The 15,363-nt window shown below is 42.7% G+C and overlaps 1 protein-coding gene across 4 annotated transcripts in view; it reads left to right on the top strand.

Annotated features, from left to right (window-relative positions):
- The first annotated feature begins 9,237 nt into the window (after positions 1 to 9,237).
- The window catches only part of PLS1 (plastin 1), a 126,048-nt gene continuing 119,922 nt past the window's right edge, over positions 9,238 to 15,363 (top strand). For all 4 annotated transcript variants that reach the window (XM_004712068.3, XM_045287449.1, XM_045287451.1 and 1 more), the window contains exon 1: positions 9,238 to 9,295. The gene's annotated coding sequence lies outside the window, so the exon portion shown is untranslated. The remainder of the gene's footprint in view (positions 9,296 to 15,363) is intronic.

The raw sequence follows: 15,363 nt of genomic DNA, 5'->3' as shown, positions 1-15,363 counted from the left end.
TGAGGGAGGGGAATAAATTAGGAACTGATACCAAGGGCTCAAGTAGAAAGCAAATGTTTTGAGAATGATGATGGCAACAAATGTACAAATGTGCTCGATACAATGGATGTATGTATGGATTGTGATGAGTTGTATGAGCCTCCAATGAAATGACTTAAAAAAGGAAAAAAAGTGTTCCTAGCTTTGCCCCCTGTATGCTCTACTATATTCTTGAGTATATTTATACATGTAGAACCTTTAATTTTTTTAATATATTTAATACTGTTTAGCCTATGTGTCTAGTGTGTCCATTATCAGAATTATCATATTAATAATTCTTGTCTTTTTAGTTTGTTCTTTTTGAATGGGATAGCATTTCCAGTTTTTTGTTTGTTTGTTAGTTTTTGATATGCCTTGTGATTTCTGTTTTTGTTGAAAGTAGGACAGTGTAAGTTTTTAGCTTTGAGTAAAAAGTCAGAGGATTTCTGCTTTTCCTCAGGGTTTTTTTGTTTTTGTTTTTCAGTTTTTCAGTATTTGTGCTCAGTGACTCTCATAACTATTTTTGTAATGATTATTCTCTTGGATTTGTAAAGAAACCAAAACTCTGGTCCTCTATCCATTTTCAGATAGTGTTTTGTAATAGATTTCCTTGTATTCCAGTTTTAAAAAAACCCTCTCTCTCCCAGTTTTTACAATGGGGGTCTGTGATTAAGGATCAGTCCAAGAAGAAAGTGTTAATCATTTCAAGGTAAAAGTGTTCTTATGCATGTGTTGTTCAAATAATTTGCCTGGTGCATGCAAATAGGTTTCTCAATTTCCCCGTGCTTTTGAAAAGACCATTTTCTGCAAAAAACTCACTCACCAGCAATTCTTTCTCAACCAATAGAAGCATATTGAATGCATCTATCATCTTTTAGTCTCAGGTCACTAAGGGTGGCCACAACTGTCAGGGGTTGCTTACAGCTTCCTCTCTGTCCCAGGAGAGCTAGAGGCAGGCTTAATCAGAGGATCACCCCTCTTCACTCCTTCAGGAACTGCAGACAGTTCCTAATGGGCACACACAACAGTTTGCCAGCTCTGCTTCCTCCAGAACCAGAAAATGATTTTGTTTCTGACAGCCTGATTTGTGGTCTACCCCTGCTACAGCTGTCTCTTTCATACCTGCTGTTGCTGCTGCTGCAAAGTGGGAGGGGGGAAGGTCATCAACAGTGGAAATAACTTTTTCTACTGCATTTTCCCTCTGATTGTTATTTAAAGAGCTTGCTGAGCTGAATATGCTGATAATTGGTTGTTTTTGCATGTGGAACTAACTGCTCACACTGCCATTTTAACAAAAATCCTACCTAAATTTTAATCCAAAGTCTTATACAACTTAGTGTAACCCAAATCATACTTGAGACCCTAGTTACAAGAGAATCTGGGAAAAAGCCATTTTTGGCTTTCAAGGAAGGCATGTAAGAAGGGAGCTGAGGAAGTCCACAATATCTTTTAATATGTGTTGGGCTAGTCCATCACTTTCTTATTCTCAAAAGCTATTGTTTTCATGAATTAAATAGATCATAAAGGAAAATATATTTGGAAATAGCTGGTTTCTGCTATGCTCAACCACTCTTTTCTAATTTCCCATCTATTTCAGTAAATATTATTTTATTTTCAAGTGAGGATGGGCAGGGTGTTGGGGAAGCTGTGGAATGTAGAAAGTTGCTCCCCGTCATTCTTTCATTCTCTAAAGGTGATTTTGTTTTTTTCTGTAATATTTCTAGCTTGACATTCTTTCTCTTTTTTGTAATCTAAGTAACTTTTATGAGGGAAAGGAAGTTTTGGGCAGCGTGGTTTCGAACAGTACACTCTATCTCTGGAAAGCGTGCAAGTATGCATGGCAGGGGCTGTGGGAAAGTCTGAGACTGAAAATGGCCACTTCCGGACGAGCACAAAAAACACGTGGAAAATGGTCAGAAAGTGGCGTCCACAGAACCAAGAGTCCCAAACTGAGGGGGCGGGGGAGGTGAGGGGGTAAGGGGGGGACAAGAGAGAGAGAGGAGAGAGGGAATGCCAGCCCTGAGAGGGTACACAGGAGAGATCCCACCTTCCAACCTGAGAGAAGCCTCCTCTCAGTTTCTGCTGTTTATCCCCTCGCCCTCCTATGGGTGTGGTTGAGGATATTGGCCGATCTTAGTGGCTGAGTTTAAGTGCATGTGTGACCTAATGTTGCTGGTGCCTAGTGTGGGTGCCCAGGTTGACCTTCATCTGCAGCTAGGTGACCTAAGTCTGAGCATGTCCAACTTTGAGGTGATCCTGGAGATGGCAATATTGACTCTGTGGCATCGGTAATCTGGTGGCTTCTGGAAGAGCTAAGCAGGTGAATAGGTAAGGCTAGAGCAAGAGCTATGGGATGGCAATGCCTACTGCAGTGTGGGTTAATCTCTTGCTGGAAGATTCTAAAGGAAATTTCAGAAGGTATTCCTAACACTGGATTGACAGGTATAGCCTGCAAGCTTACTTTAAACACAGGAATTGTGTGATAGTATTTACAAACTTGTGGATTTGGTAAGGTTTTCTGCAGAGCACTTATTTGTCTCAGGGTGCTAACGAAACACCATCTAATGACTCGTGTGTAATTATTTTTTCTCTGTTTGATCTGAGTTTGAAAGAGTCATTTCCAATGGTTTCCACAGCTTTACCCATGAATAGTGGAACCATGCACTTTTTCCTAGAACTTGAACAGCAATAGGGGTAGTTAGAATTATTGGGACAGGACCCTTCCAGACTGGCTGGAGCTCGGATGTTGGGGACCTGTCCTTCCAAGTTTTTATAGGAACTAAGTGTCTCGGAAGGCAAAAGGGAGGCAGTCTTTCTTCTCCTTAGGCTTGGGTAAGCCCATATTGAGGGAATGTCTCTTGGCATTGGTTTACTCTTATATTACTGTATTAAAGATACTTCAGATGGCTCTGTTACAAGGAAAAGCTGCCAATATAAAACTTCATATGGGCTTAAATATATAGGGTACTGTGGAACAATTCTGAGACGTAACAGAACCACTGGCAGTGAACCTTTCCAGTTCATCTGAGTCTCTTGTGTCAACTTCCTGAGAGTTAATTTTAAGTGTTGATTAATTCTCTCTACTTGCTCTGAGGATTGTGATCTCCAAGCCCAGTGGAGACGATAAGATATTCATAAGTGTCAAGCTACTACTTGGAGTCTGAGGAAGGAGGTTAAAAGAGAGTAGACAGCACCCAGTAGGAAAACTTTTACTGGCCTCCCTGCCAACATCCATGCACAACCAAGGTTCCTGACCAGTAACTGCAGTCTCTTGCTGCTGGGCCCTCTGGCCAGTCTGCTTCAGTCTTCAGTTAGCAGTTGCAGACCACTCTCCTCTTAGGTCTTCCCCATAGGACAAAGCACTGCTCATAGCCAGTTTGTTTACAATGATAGCATTGCCCTCATAGAGGCCTGTTTCTATTAGGGCAGTCTTTTGCCCAGTGATCCAAATGCTCACACACATGGCACTTTGTACCCTGTGCAGGCGTCTTTGGAGCCGGGGAAGGCAGTCAATGGGCGCTGATTAGCTATGGTGGTCAAAACCTGCACATGCCTAGCAACTTTTCTCCTCCTGAACCTGAGACTTACTTCCTGTCTCTATTATAAAAAGTATCGTTGGCAATAGTAACCGTCTGATCTAGAGTAGTTGCTGCAGGCTCTTGCATTAACTTCTGGGGTTTCTTCCAAATGTCTGCTGTAGCCTATGTGAGAAATTTGTCTTTTCGTATGATCTGTCCTTCATATGAGTCTGAATCTAACATGGTGTGCTTATTCAGGGCTTCTCTCAGCCTTCCCAAGAAGCTTACAGGTCTTTCATTAGGCTCCTGGCTAATGACTGTTACTTTAGTATAATTGATGGCCTTTTGCTGCCCTGACTTTAGTCCAGTTTTGACACATACAATAAAATGGCCTCGTGCCCACCTCTCAGTGGAATCATTATAATCCCAGGTGGGGGTCAGTGGGAGGCACAGCTATTTCTCCTACTGGATATTTATCATTCATCACATGTAAACTATCTGCAAATTTTTTAGCTTCCTTTAGTACTCACTCTTTCTCAAAATCTGTATAGTCTGTCCTAGAATTATTTATACATTCTTCCGGGCCAATTATTAGGCCAGGGTGAGTTGCTGAAATGTATCTATGTACTGTTCTGGATTATTTGAGCAGTTGCCTAGGTCACTTTTAGTCTGTTTGAGTTCATTCAGGGTTATTTGAGAACCAAATTCTCCAGCTGCCAGTACCAAAGGTAGAACTTTGGAGGGCCCTCTTCTTGCTCAGGTTCTATAGGTTCAGTATTAGAGGGTGGTGTAGTTGGGTTGGGGGCTAAGAGGCTCTCAGCTCCAAAAACTGGGCCCTTTATAGGGTCCTGGGTACATTTGTAACAAAGGTCTTTACTCTTTCTCAAGAGGAAGAATGCCTGTATATAAGGGATTCCAGGCCACTTTCCCACCCCCTTGCTGAAAAGCTCTAACTGTATTAGAGTAGGGAGGGAGAGTGTGCCTGCTTTGGCCAGGATTCCCCGTCCCCTACAATGTACTGGGGCCAGATGGAGTTGCCAAAGAACACTAGTTTCCAATTCTGTACTGTTTTTGGGTTAAATCTAAACCAGTTAGGCAGGATGCAGCACAAAAATGTTCCCGGAGGAATGGACTACTGGTTTCCCCTCTAGAAAATACACAGCAAAAGGTTAGAGAGACTGGCTTCCTGGGGTCTTAACCAGAGGTTCTGCCTCTTGCGGTGAAACCTGAGGGCCTCAGATGGGTATATCCATCCTGGCTGAACCAGCCTTAGAGCGTTGACCAGGCCCCACACGTTTTCTAGACAGCAAGCCAAGCATAAGAGGACCACCAATTGGTGGTGCCTCAGTACCTGTCATTCTAAAAGCAGTCAACTCTAGGGAAATTGAGACCCTTGGCCATGTATTAACCCATTGGAATTGAACCAAGGATGCAAATAGCCCAGTGTCTGGGCCCATCCATTGTGTGAGGAGGCAGCAGGCACAGGGCTTAAGAGGTCTCTTGAGTGGACTTGGCAATGATAGGACCTAACTTCCAAATGCCTTTTGGCCAAGGCTTAGCAAAGGGAAAATAAACAAGAAAATGAAGAACCCAAACCAAACAAAGCTGAACTGCTGCTCTGTCTCACAGTCTCGTAGTCTTTTTTTTTTCCAATCATTTTATTTGGCTCATACTACTCATCACAATCCATACATCCATCCATTGTGTCAAGCACATTTGTACATTGGTTGCCTTCATCATTCTCAAAACATTTACTTTCTACTTGAGCCCTTGGTATCAGCTCCTCATTTTTCCTCTTCCCTCATGAGCCCTTGATAATTTATAAATTATTATTTCGTCATATCTTACACTGTCCGATGTCTCCCTTCACCCACTTTTCTGTTATCCATCCCCCACAGAGGAGATTATATGTTGATCCTTGCAATTGGTTCCCCCTTTCCACCCCACCCTCCCTCTACCCTCCCAGTATCACTACTGTCACCAATGGTCCTAAAGGGATCATCTGTCCTGGATTCCCTGTATTTCCAGTTCCTATCCAGTACCAGTGTATATCCTCTGGTCTAGCCAGATTTGTAAGGTAGAATTGGGATCATGATAGTGGGGGAGGAGGGAGGGAAGCATTTAGGAACTAGAGCAAAGTTGTATGTTTCTTTTTTTAATTTTAATCATTTTATTAGGGGCTCATATGACTCTTATCACAATCCATACACACATCAATTGTGTAAAGTGCATTTGTACATTCATTGCCCTCATCATTCGCAAAACATTTCCTCTCCACTTAAACCCCCAGTAATTGGTCCCGTTGTTTTCAGCCTCATAGTCTTGACATTGCTTCTCTGTTTTGTTTCATGGTCTCCTTGCCTTGGCCTCAAGTCTAGACCTTGCTTCTTTGGTCTGTGCCATGGTCTCTGTGCCACAGCCTCTGGTACTTCTGGTCTCAGCTTCTGCCACTTTAGACAGATCTCAAATGTGCTCCACTGGTGACTCTCCTGTTATAGTCTTGGGATTTCTCTCTGTGTCCAAGATGACTCATTTACAGAGGACTGACTCTGATAGAGGTGTGGTTTTTATCTTTCAGTAGACCAGTTATCTTCAAGTGCCAGAAGCAGGGATGATCCCAATCCCTCAGCAAGAGGGGGTAGCCCCTGAACCTGTGTGTCAGAATTGTGCCTTATTCCGATGTTTCCATGTGAGAACGGCGATTGAGGTTGACTCTGAATAGTGTTATGTTGTCTAATGGTTGAGAGCCTATTAATCTTGTACCTATGTAGCCCCACTCATGAATGGGAATGGGAATAGGTTGAGGGAGAAGCACTTGCTAGACTGGTCTTGCTACCAGCACTCTGGACTGACACAGCAGCTGAACCTGAAGTCCTGTTTCAAGGTGGGAAAGTTTGGGTAAAAATAAATGATGAAAGGAAGGATGGAAAAATAACTGAAGGCAGAGGAATGAATAAAAAATTTATGCAGTGGGAAAAGTAACATTATGATTATTCCTTGAGAACGACTCAGAGCAAGGTAATAATCTCTCAGTTAATTTTTTTCCGGAAACAGAATGGGTGAATTTGAGACTTCTGAAGAACCTGACTAGATATGATGGGCAATTACAACAAATCTGAATGGCTGATACCTGAGTAACCTTACCCTAAGAATTCTTGATCATACTGTAGGAATAATATAATGACTCTCTTGGATTAGTAAAATAATTTGCAAAGGAAAATGAATGTCGCAATTAAGAATGGGTTAATGGCTTGAAGAGCCATGAGGTGGCCTGAGATGTAGCCAATTGCTTAATATGGTCCTTCTAGTTACAATCTCTTTTGTGATGTATTTAAATCTGAAGCTCTATGCCTGTGGTAGGAGTCTTGGTGGTGTAGTGGTTACGCTTGGACTGCGCTCCCCATGGCAGGTAGTTCAAAACCACCAGCAGATCCATGAGAGAAAGATTGGGATTTCTACTTCTGTAAGCAGTTACAGTCTGGGAAACTCACGTGGAGTTGCTATGAGTCAGCATTGACTGGATGTCAGTGAGTGTGGTGTGGTATGCTTGTGGTTATAATCCAACTTTGGAAAGAGTTAGAACATTAAGATGGGCTATATCTTTAATTACCCACATTATTAAAGGGTGTCAATTATTAAAGTATGTGACAGCCCTTTGTTTTCCTTGTGGGTATGGTCTATTGAAAGATTAAATCCCAACTGAGCACTGGTAGAAACAAGAAGACCTGCTTAGTCTTTCAGATGTAACTGGCCTCTGGTCTGGACCCTGCATTTGGCTTGCCTCTGCCTGACTTTTGGAGTAGGGAATTAACAGCACTCACAACTATGTGAGACATTTTCCTTAAAGTTGTGTGAATTTCTGTAAAATGTTGCAGCAAATTGCAGAAACTAGAAACTGAGGGAGTATAGTAAAGGGAGGAGTGGGGAGGAGGGATAGAGTAGTATAGCATCTTTAAAAAGTTGGACATTTGGGAGATCTTTAATCTCCAATTTCTTGAGACTAGTGCAGTATTAATTCATCTAAAATAAATTATTACCACATTCATGATGATGAAGATGGTTATGTTGCTGTCTATTGGGATTCTGTTCTATGATGCCTTTCCAGATAAATTAGCCTAGAAAAATGACTTAATAATCTAGAAGTAATAAATGGAGTAATATCTAGAAAAAGTATCTTGGGATGTATGGAATTAACAAAGAGAGTATAATCTTTTTAGTTATCATTGTGTTCCTCCATTTCCTTGCCTCTAAAATGAAGATAACTTCTTAGAATTATCCAGAAGAAAAAAAAAAACCCAAACCATTGGTATAGAGTAAGAGCTTAATTACTCTATTATTGTTATTCTTATTGTATGCAAGGCATGGACACTGAATAAGACAGACTGAAGACAAATTGATGTTTTTGAATAATGATTTTGGCAAGAATAAACTGCAATTTGTCACGTGTCAAAGCAACAGATGCTAGATCATTGGTTTTTTTTTTAAAAAAACACCCTCCTCCAAATTCACTGCTATTGAGTTAATTCCAACTTACTGCAATCCTGGAGAATTGGGTAGAACTGCCCCTGTGTTTCCACGACGAAATCTACTGTGGTACAAAGCCTCATCTTTCTCCCAACCAGTGGCTGGTGGTTTCCAACCACTGACATCTCTGATAACAGCCCAACCGGTAACCTCTGCACTGCCAAGGCTCTTTTCGGTAAGAGGACACCCCCTAACCCCACAAACCAAACCTAACCAAGCCAAACGAAACCCACTAAACCAAAACTCACTGTTGTGGAGTGTCAGGGAGAAATCCTTATTCATTCTCTCCATCCTTGGCCTACCTGCTTCCATAGTCAATTGCTCATTCGATTCCTTTAGGAATTTTAATGTTATTTTAATTTTAATGTCCTCCTTCTTTCCTCCCCAGTGCGTCTCTAGCCCAACTGTACCTGGTCCTGTGCTGGCACCAAAGGGGAGCACCCTACTTTGAACAGAGAGGCCCATCCTGTTCCCTGGACTGTACTGGGGATACCTCAGGCCTGGTGTATGCTGCAGGCAAACTTTGTGAGAACGCTTAAGGTCACATTCCATTTACTTGACTCAAATGATTAAGAAAATATCTCACCTTTGTTTGAGTGTGGGCTTTATTTATTCTAAGCAGGCATGGCTGTTTAATAAAGAGGAAGCATTGTATGAAATGCTGAAAAAGGAGGCGGGGAGAGAAAACTTTTGTCCTTTAACACCGAATAGCTTTCTTCTACACCAGTGGTTCCCAAAGTGTGATATTGGGACATCAGTGTAGCGTGTTGGAAATAAAATTTGTAGGGCCTCGCTCCAGACCTACTGAATCTGAAGCTCTGGGCGTGGCATCTGTTTCCAAAGCTTTCCAGGTGTTTCTGATGCTTGCACAAGTTTGAGAACCCTACTAGACCCACAGTCATCGTTAGGCTTACGGGGGTGTGGGCAGTAGGGATAACTTGGAAGCAGGGCCTGTCCAGCATTTCGCCCTCACCCCTTCCAACACTTTCAACTCCACTACCACCCTGCCGCGGCATCAGAGCTCTCTGCTTCACCTCTTCTCCCTTGGGAGCGGCAGCGAAAACCCGGCCAGAGGAGTTCGTAGCTTGCTGACCCGGGTGTCGGCTGGGCATGCGCAGTGGCGCAACCGCAGCGGCTAAGAGGGCGCAGTTCGGGAGCCGCAGAGCGAAGCTGCGGGTTCCAGGACTCCTAGCGGGAGCTGCGTGCCGGACAGGCGTGCTGGACTCCTGAGGCAGGTACGCTCTGGCCGACGGGGTCGAGATGAAGGCTGAACAGGCAGAAAACGTGGCTGGTGCGCAGCGGCCGGGGGCGGTCTGTCGGGGTCTCGCGCGCGCTCAGGTCCCGAGTCCGGAGTCCCGGCCTCCGGGCGCGCTGGTGCCGGGCGGCCGAGGCAGGTTGTGTGGCAGGTAGCTGTAGACCGTGTGTGCTGAAGGCTAACAGGAAGCCTGAGGGCCCGATTCCGACGCCTTACGTGAAGTTTAGCAGCTCGCTAAGCTTTCTGCTTCCCCCTTTCCCCTCTTGTAAACTTTGCGTGGCGGCTGGTGAGGCTTTCTGATAGAGTTTGTTTCTCTTGAGTTTTGTGACCAGTTTATTTACCTTTGGCCGTTTGGTGCGTAAGATCAGTCGGGTGGTGAAGCCGTCTCTGGGTTTCTCTGCTTGTCGTTGCTACCGTGGACCATGGTGGTGGTGGTGGGGACTCCGAATGCTGCAGGAACTAAATGTCAACTTCAAGCGAATTTCACTGCCAAGAAGGACTTATCCACGTTTCAACTGCGTTTTCAAGCAGAGGCTTCTAAAATTTCAGATTTCCCCCGCTTTCTTCCTGCATTGGTGTTATTTAGGCTGCATTTGACGCTATTAAAATGAAACTCCTCAGATGTGTAGTAGGGTTCTCCACCCCACCCCCTTCACTTACCTTGTCATATTTTGTGTTGTGTCTGTGTGTGTGTTTGTGTGTGTGTATGACAGAGAGAGAGAAAAAAAGGGAGAAAGATATTCTACCCTGGATAAATATCCAGGTACTGGATAGGTTGTAGTGCATGAATTTCTCCGATAACCTATGAGCTATAAACGAAATTTCAGCCCAGGAAGCACACACTGAATATTAACTAGGTGCCACGCAAGTAAAGCAAGTGTCTTTAACCCCCTTGGTTAGCAGCTCCCCTTATTTTCTATTGAATCCCATAGTGATGTTCTTTAGGAAAATGTTGCATGAATGGTGTAGGAGACATGCACAACTATAGAAATGATATGCTGAGGGGAAATTTTTTTAAGTTCAGGAAGAGAAACCAATATGGAAAGGGAATACTGATAGCTCCCCTTCCCACCACCCTCCTGTGTTAATGAATGTTTTAATGGCAGACATAATATACAGTTAGTCATTTGCAACTTAAGGACTTTCGAGGTCAGCCAGTTCAACTGCTTCAGTTTACAAATGAGAAAACTGAGAACCTTGCAGTTAAACAAGCCCTTTGGTGGCAACGTTGGGTGTGGGACCCAGGTTTTCTGATTTCCAGGGTTTGTTTGTTTATTTATTTATTTTCCTACTTTCTGCGTATACTGCCCTCACAGTTGTTTAGACCATTGAAATTTTTCTTGCCTGCCTCTCTATACTCTTTGTGTAGAACTAAGAAAATTAGTTGTTCCTGTTACTAATACCAGTACCCTGCAAGCTTCTTTCCAACAAGCCTTCTTACCTAAGCCCCACCTCACAATCTGCCAACCTTAAAACCTCCCTGCTTTCTGGGTCCTTGGCCTATAGTGCTTGGCTGCCACCCTCCGCCCTTCCCCATTGAGGTCCTTAAACTACAGGGTGGACCACAGGTGTGACTTACTCCTGACAGCTTGCCTTCCTTACATTGCCTAGAAATAGTTCTCCCTCTTCAGAACCCTGTAGCATGTATTACTATTGTCTCTTTGTATAGCATCCCAAATTGTATTATGGTCAATGTAGAACTTCCTGAAGGAGCCCTGCTGGCGTAGTACTTACAGGTTGGGCTGTGATCATAAGGTCAGCCGTTCAAAATCACCAGTCGCTCCAAGGGAGAAAGACCTGGCTTATTCCTATGAAAAGTTACAGTCTCAGAAACTCACAGGGGAGGTTTTGCTCTGTTTTATAGGGTTGCTGTGAGTCAGTGTTGACTTGATAGCATTGAGGTGTTTGTTTGTTTTTTATTTCATACGCTTTTATTTTTAAATTTTTATTTTTATCATTGAGGTTTTTGAGAGAAGTTCCTAGACAGTGTATAAACTCTTGGAGATTAAAGCCAATGGTTTACACATCTCTAACAGTTCCAAGCACCAAAATGTGTTCTCAGCCACAGGTTTTAGAACTAAAATACAGGAAGTTCTGTGAACGGATTTGAGGTGAATGTTCTGTAGTATGGGGTTGGGAGGCACTTTGCAGCTATAACAAGGACAATGGCTAAGTCATGTTAGCTAGACAGGGTGATTATCTGATTCTCATATTTTGAAGAGCAACCACAGATCAGCTAGAAGATTGCCAGAGACTTGGGTAAGGTTATAATGGGGAGAATTGCCCAAGACCCAGATTAAACATGTGACTCGAAGCACGGAGTGGAGAGCAGAGATTTCAGAAACATAAAGGAAGAAAACAGATAATGAAAGAAATAGACAGAAAGATAAGCTGAAACTTACTTTTGTTTGGGGTTTGAGTTTTAATGAAGAGCTTGTTATGTTTTCTATAAAGTGCCTACAACTGTGTAGCATCATCTCTTCCTGTCTTACAGTTACTGATGTGATTGGTTTATTATTCATTCTTTATGGCAAACTCTTTGGAGGATGGTCTTTAAGCTCTCACAATGTCTAGCTGGTTCTTATACTATAGACATTCAATAGTCACTTCATGAATGAATGAATAAACAAATGTCTACCACTGTTTATTTTGACATGGGTATTGGGGAATTTAGGAACAATTTAGAGCAATAAGAGCATTTAGAGCAATAAGGTAGCATGCTATCCAGACCATCTTTCCATTGTGTATAGAGAAAAGACTGAGTGTGCTTAATGAAGCTAGTTAGTGGTTGGCTAGAAGCACTGCTCAGGTTACAGAACTTGTAGTCCAATGCTTATTTCAGTAACCCTGCCTTCTCAAGCCTGTTGACCCCAAGATTAATTTGAGTTGGCAGCAGGGCGCTCTAGTTTGAGAGATTCTGTGAAAGAAAAGTCCTCAGAGACCCATCTAAAAGGGAAAACTTGGTGCTTGATGAAGGATAGCTGTGTCATGGGAAAAGATAGAACACAGGGATGACTGACCAATTTGAAGCTGAGTATATAGTGTGGAGGGGTGATGCAGGGGCTCTGGGAGTGTACAGGGGAGAGGAGAATGGAAAGCTCATGGTAGCTGATTAGGGACAGGAGATACCAACAAGTAGGACCCAAAGTCCTTGGGTTGAGCGAGACACTCTTGCTACCAGGAGATGGGGAACTATAGCATTGAAAAGAGTTATGCTTAAGGGGGTAGTTATGACGCAAGGACAGGAGAAAGAATTGTGTACCTGGAAAAAACAGGACTTTTCAAAAGGCAAGGTCTTTTGAAACCCCAAATCCCAGTTCAAGGGATATTTGTTTACTTGGGACAAATAGCAGATGTTGCAAATAGCCATTTTGCAAATCAAAACACAGCCTTTCCTCAGAGCTGTACAAAGCATTGAGGGATCCGTGGCCAGCACACCCTTCCCCATGACACCCAGCAGCACACAGTGGTTGACGCCCCTATAAAAATATCAAGAGGAGAACATTGGGGAGTGAGCCATTGAAGGGAAAAGCAGATCCTCAGAGAGTTAGCAAGTAAGGAAGGGAAGAGTTAGCCTGGCATAGAGGATTTTTAAAAAAATCATGATTTTAGTTAAAACTGATTGGGTAATCAAATGTGAAACAAGCAGTACATTGATGTTAATACCTTGACAGTTTAAAAATGCCCAGATATTAAATTTGTAGGATGATTTTGCTGACCCTGTATACAATGACTATATATGTAACTTTCTCAAAATAACAATAGTAATGGTTAGTTTTATGGACTGTTTTCATGAACCAGACACTATGCTAACTTCTTTATGAATAATATGTCTTTTAGTCTTTACAGCAATCCATTGAGGTAGGTACAATTACTCCTAAAAGATGAGAAAACTGACTAGATGTGATAAAACTCGTGATTCTGAAATTACGCAGCTGACAAGTGGATGAGCTGAGTTTTAATCTGAGGTCTTCTTGACTTCTGGGCACTGACAGCTCAATTGTATTTATCAAATATTTTAACAAAACCCAAAGTTTTATCTATGGTAACCCTCACAAGTGCTTAGAAGGGCCACATGTTTAAGCTGGTGAAACTCCCAATGTTCTTTGAGTTAGATTTTAATTTGAGAATCAAAACAAAATAGCAGTGATGATTCTTTCCATTTATCTATTTAATTCTAATTAGTCTTTATTTCCTTTACCTTTGAAGCATAATCCTAGAGACGGCGATAGCACTATTTTTCTGGGTGTGCCTTTATTAATGCTATTTCTGTTATACCCTCACTCTCTTGGGAGTGGAGTGAAGTGAGAGAGAAGGTGGGGAGGTGTTGGAGGGTGGTTTAGTTGTAATCCAGAGCGATGAGAGGGTTTGGGGGAAGTTGGAGTTGTGTGGGAAACTCAATTGGCCTGTGAAACTAAAGAGTCTGGGCTGATCAGGTTTGCAAAGATTCCTTCTTCTCTGGGGTTCTACTGCTGGAATACCTGTGGGACCCCTGACCTTACCCTGATACCCAGATCTCAGGCCTTTTAACGATGGCCCAAACCCCCAAGGGGAATATAGGGCCGCATTCCCCCTGACTCCTCAAGATCAGGTGGTTCTGAAGTCAGTCTGGACTGGCTGGAAGCAAGCATTGATAATTCAGGAAAGGGTTTGGTCATAGACAATGACCTAGAGCAGGGGTGCTCAATACGTCGATCCCAATTATAGTGTGGGTAGATCTCATGTGGCATTAAAAAAATAAACGTAAACCTATCATCAGTCCCGTCATTTAATTGATATATAGCGCAGCCAATCAGATGCCATTTTAGGTGTCAAACACATGCGCAAACAACTGCGCTAAGTGCTGTAAAACTGACAAGCTAAGTTATCGCCAATTTTTAGACCTTGGTTTTTTTCTCGTAAACGTAAGAAAGGGTATTAAAATGAGTGGGGGAGCTGGATCAAGTAAGAAGACAAAGAGTATCACTTTCATACAGATTGGGAGATTTTGACACTACAAGCCGACATTCAGCTGAAGTCCAGAGTGCATGAACAGTTCTGGAACTTACTCGCAGAGGGAAAGTATCCAAACATGAGAAAATGTGCTACCTCCTTGGCTGCATTATTCGGCTCTACTTATTTATGTGAGTCAGCCTTTCCCACATAAAGATCAGTAAGTCCAAGTACCATTCCACCATGACTGATGATCATTTGGAAGTGTGCTTTAGGCTGACTGTCAGCAGCTACTGTCCGGACTATGCATCCCTGGCTCATTCCATTCAGTGCAAGTCATCAGAGTAAACTCAGGTAATGACAAAAAATGTACATAGTTAATTGTGTTGTGTTGTGTAATATGGATTCATGCGGTTGTTCAAGGTACATAAACATACATTGTACATATAAAGAATTCTCAATGTATTTATGAATAAATGTAATAAATAAAAAATACATATGTTTTGCATTTTTATAGTTGGTAGATCATTTTGACTTGATCATTTTATAAGTAGCTCGCATGCTGAAAAAGTGTGAGCACCCCTGACCTAGAGACAGTCCTGGCAGGCCCCACCCAGGTTGGACCAGCTGTTTGATTCAGTCTTAGTTGTAAGAAAATGTATTCCCTTTCCTTATGGAACTAATTTTATAGGAAGCCCTCTCTCTCTCCAGGGTCTCTACTGCGCAGGCCCTCTTTCCATATGCTGGTTTGGTGTGTGCTTTGGACATGGAAGAAGGGCTCCCTACTTCTGGCCTCCACCCATTATTGTCTCCAACATCTAAGAACTCTACTTGCCCAGGAAGAAAGAGAAAGAGCATACGGGTTATTGGTTATACAGTGCTTGTACCATTCTGATTGCTGCAAAGTTTGCTGCCATGAGATGTGAGACTGTCAGCTTTGATGATCTTCTTTCTGTTTACTATGGAGCCTTGATGGTGTAGTGGGTTATGAGTAGGGCTGCCAGCCCTAAGTCAAGTACAGTGAACCCTCGTTTATCGCGGTTAATCGGTTCTAGACCCTACCGTGATAAATGAAATTCCGCGAAGTAGGATTCCTTATTTGTAAATCAAATATTT

The sequence above is a fragment of the Echinops telfairi genome, unplaced genomic scaffold (genome assembly GCF_000313985.2).
Source record: "Echinops telfairi isolate 266 unplaced genomic scaffold, ASM31398v2 ScPeMD7_16;HRSCAF=60, whole genome shotgun sequence".
NCBI classification, from domain to species: Eukaryota; Metazoa; Chordata; class Mammalia; order Afrosoricida; family Tenrecidae; genus Echinops; species Echinops telfairi.
The sequence above is the reverse complement of the archived record's forward strand: the minus strand, read 5'-3'. Positions and strand labels throughout refer to the sequence as shown.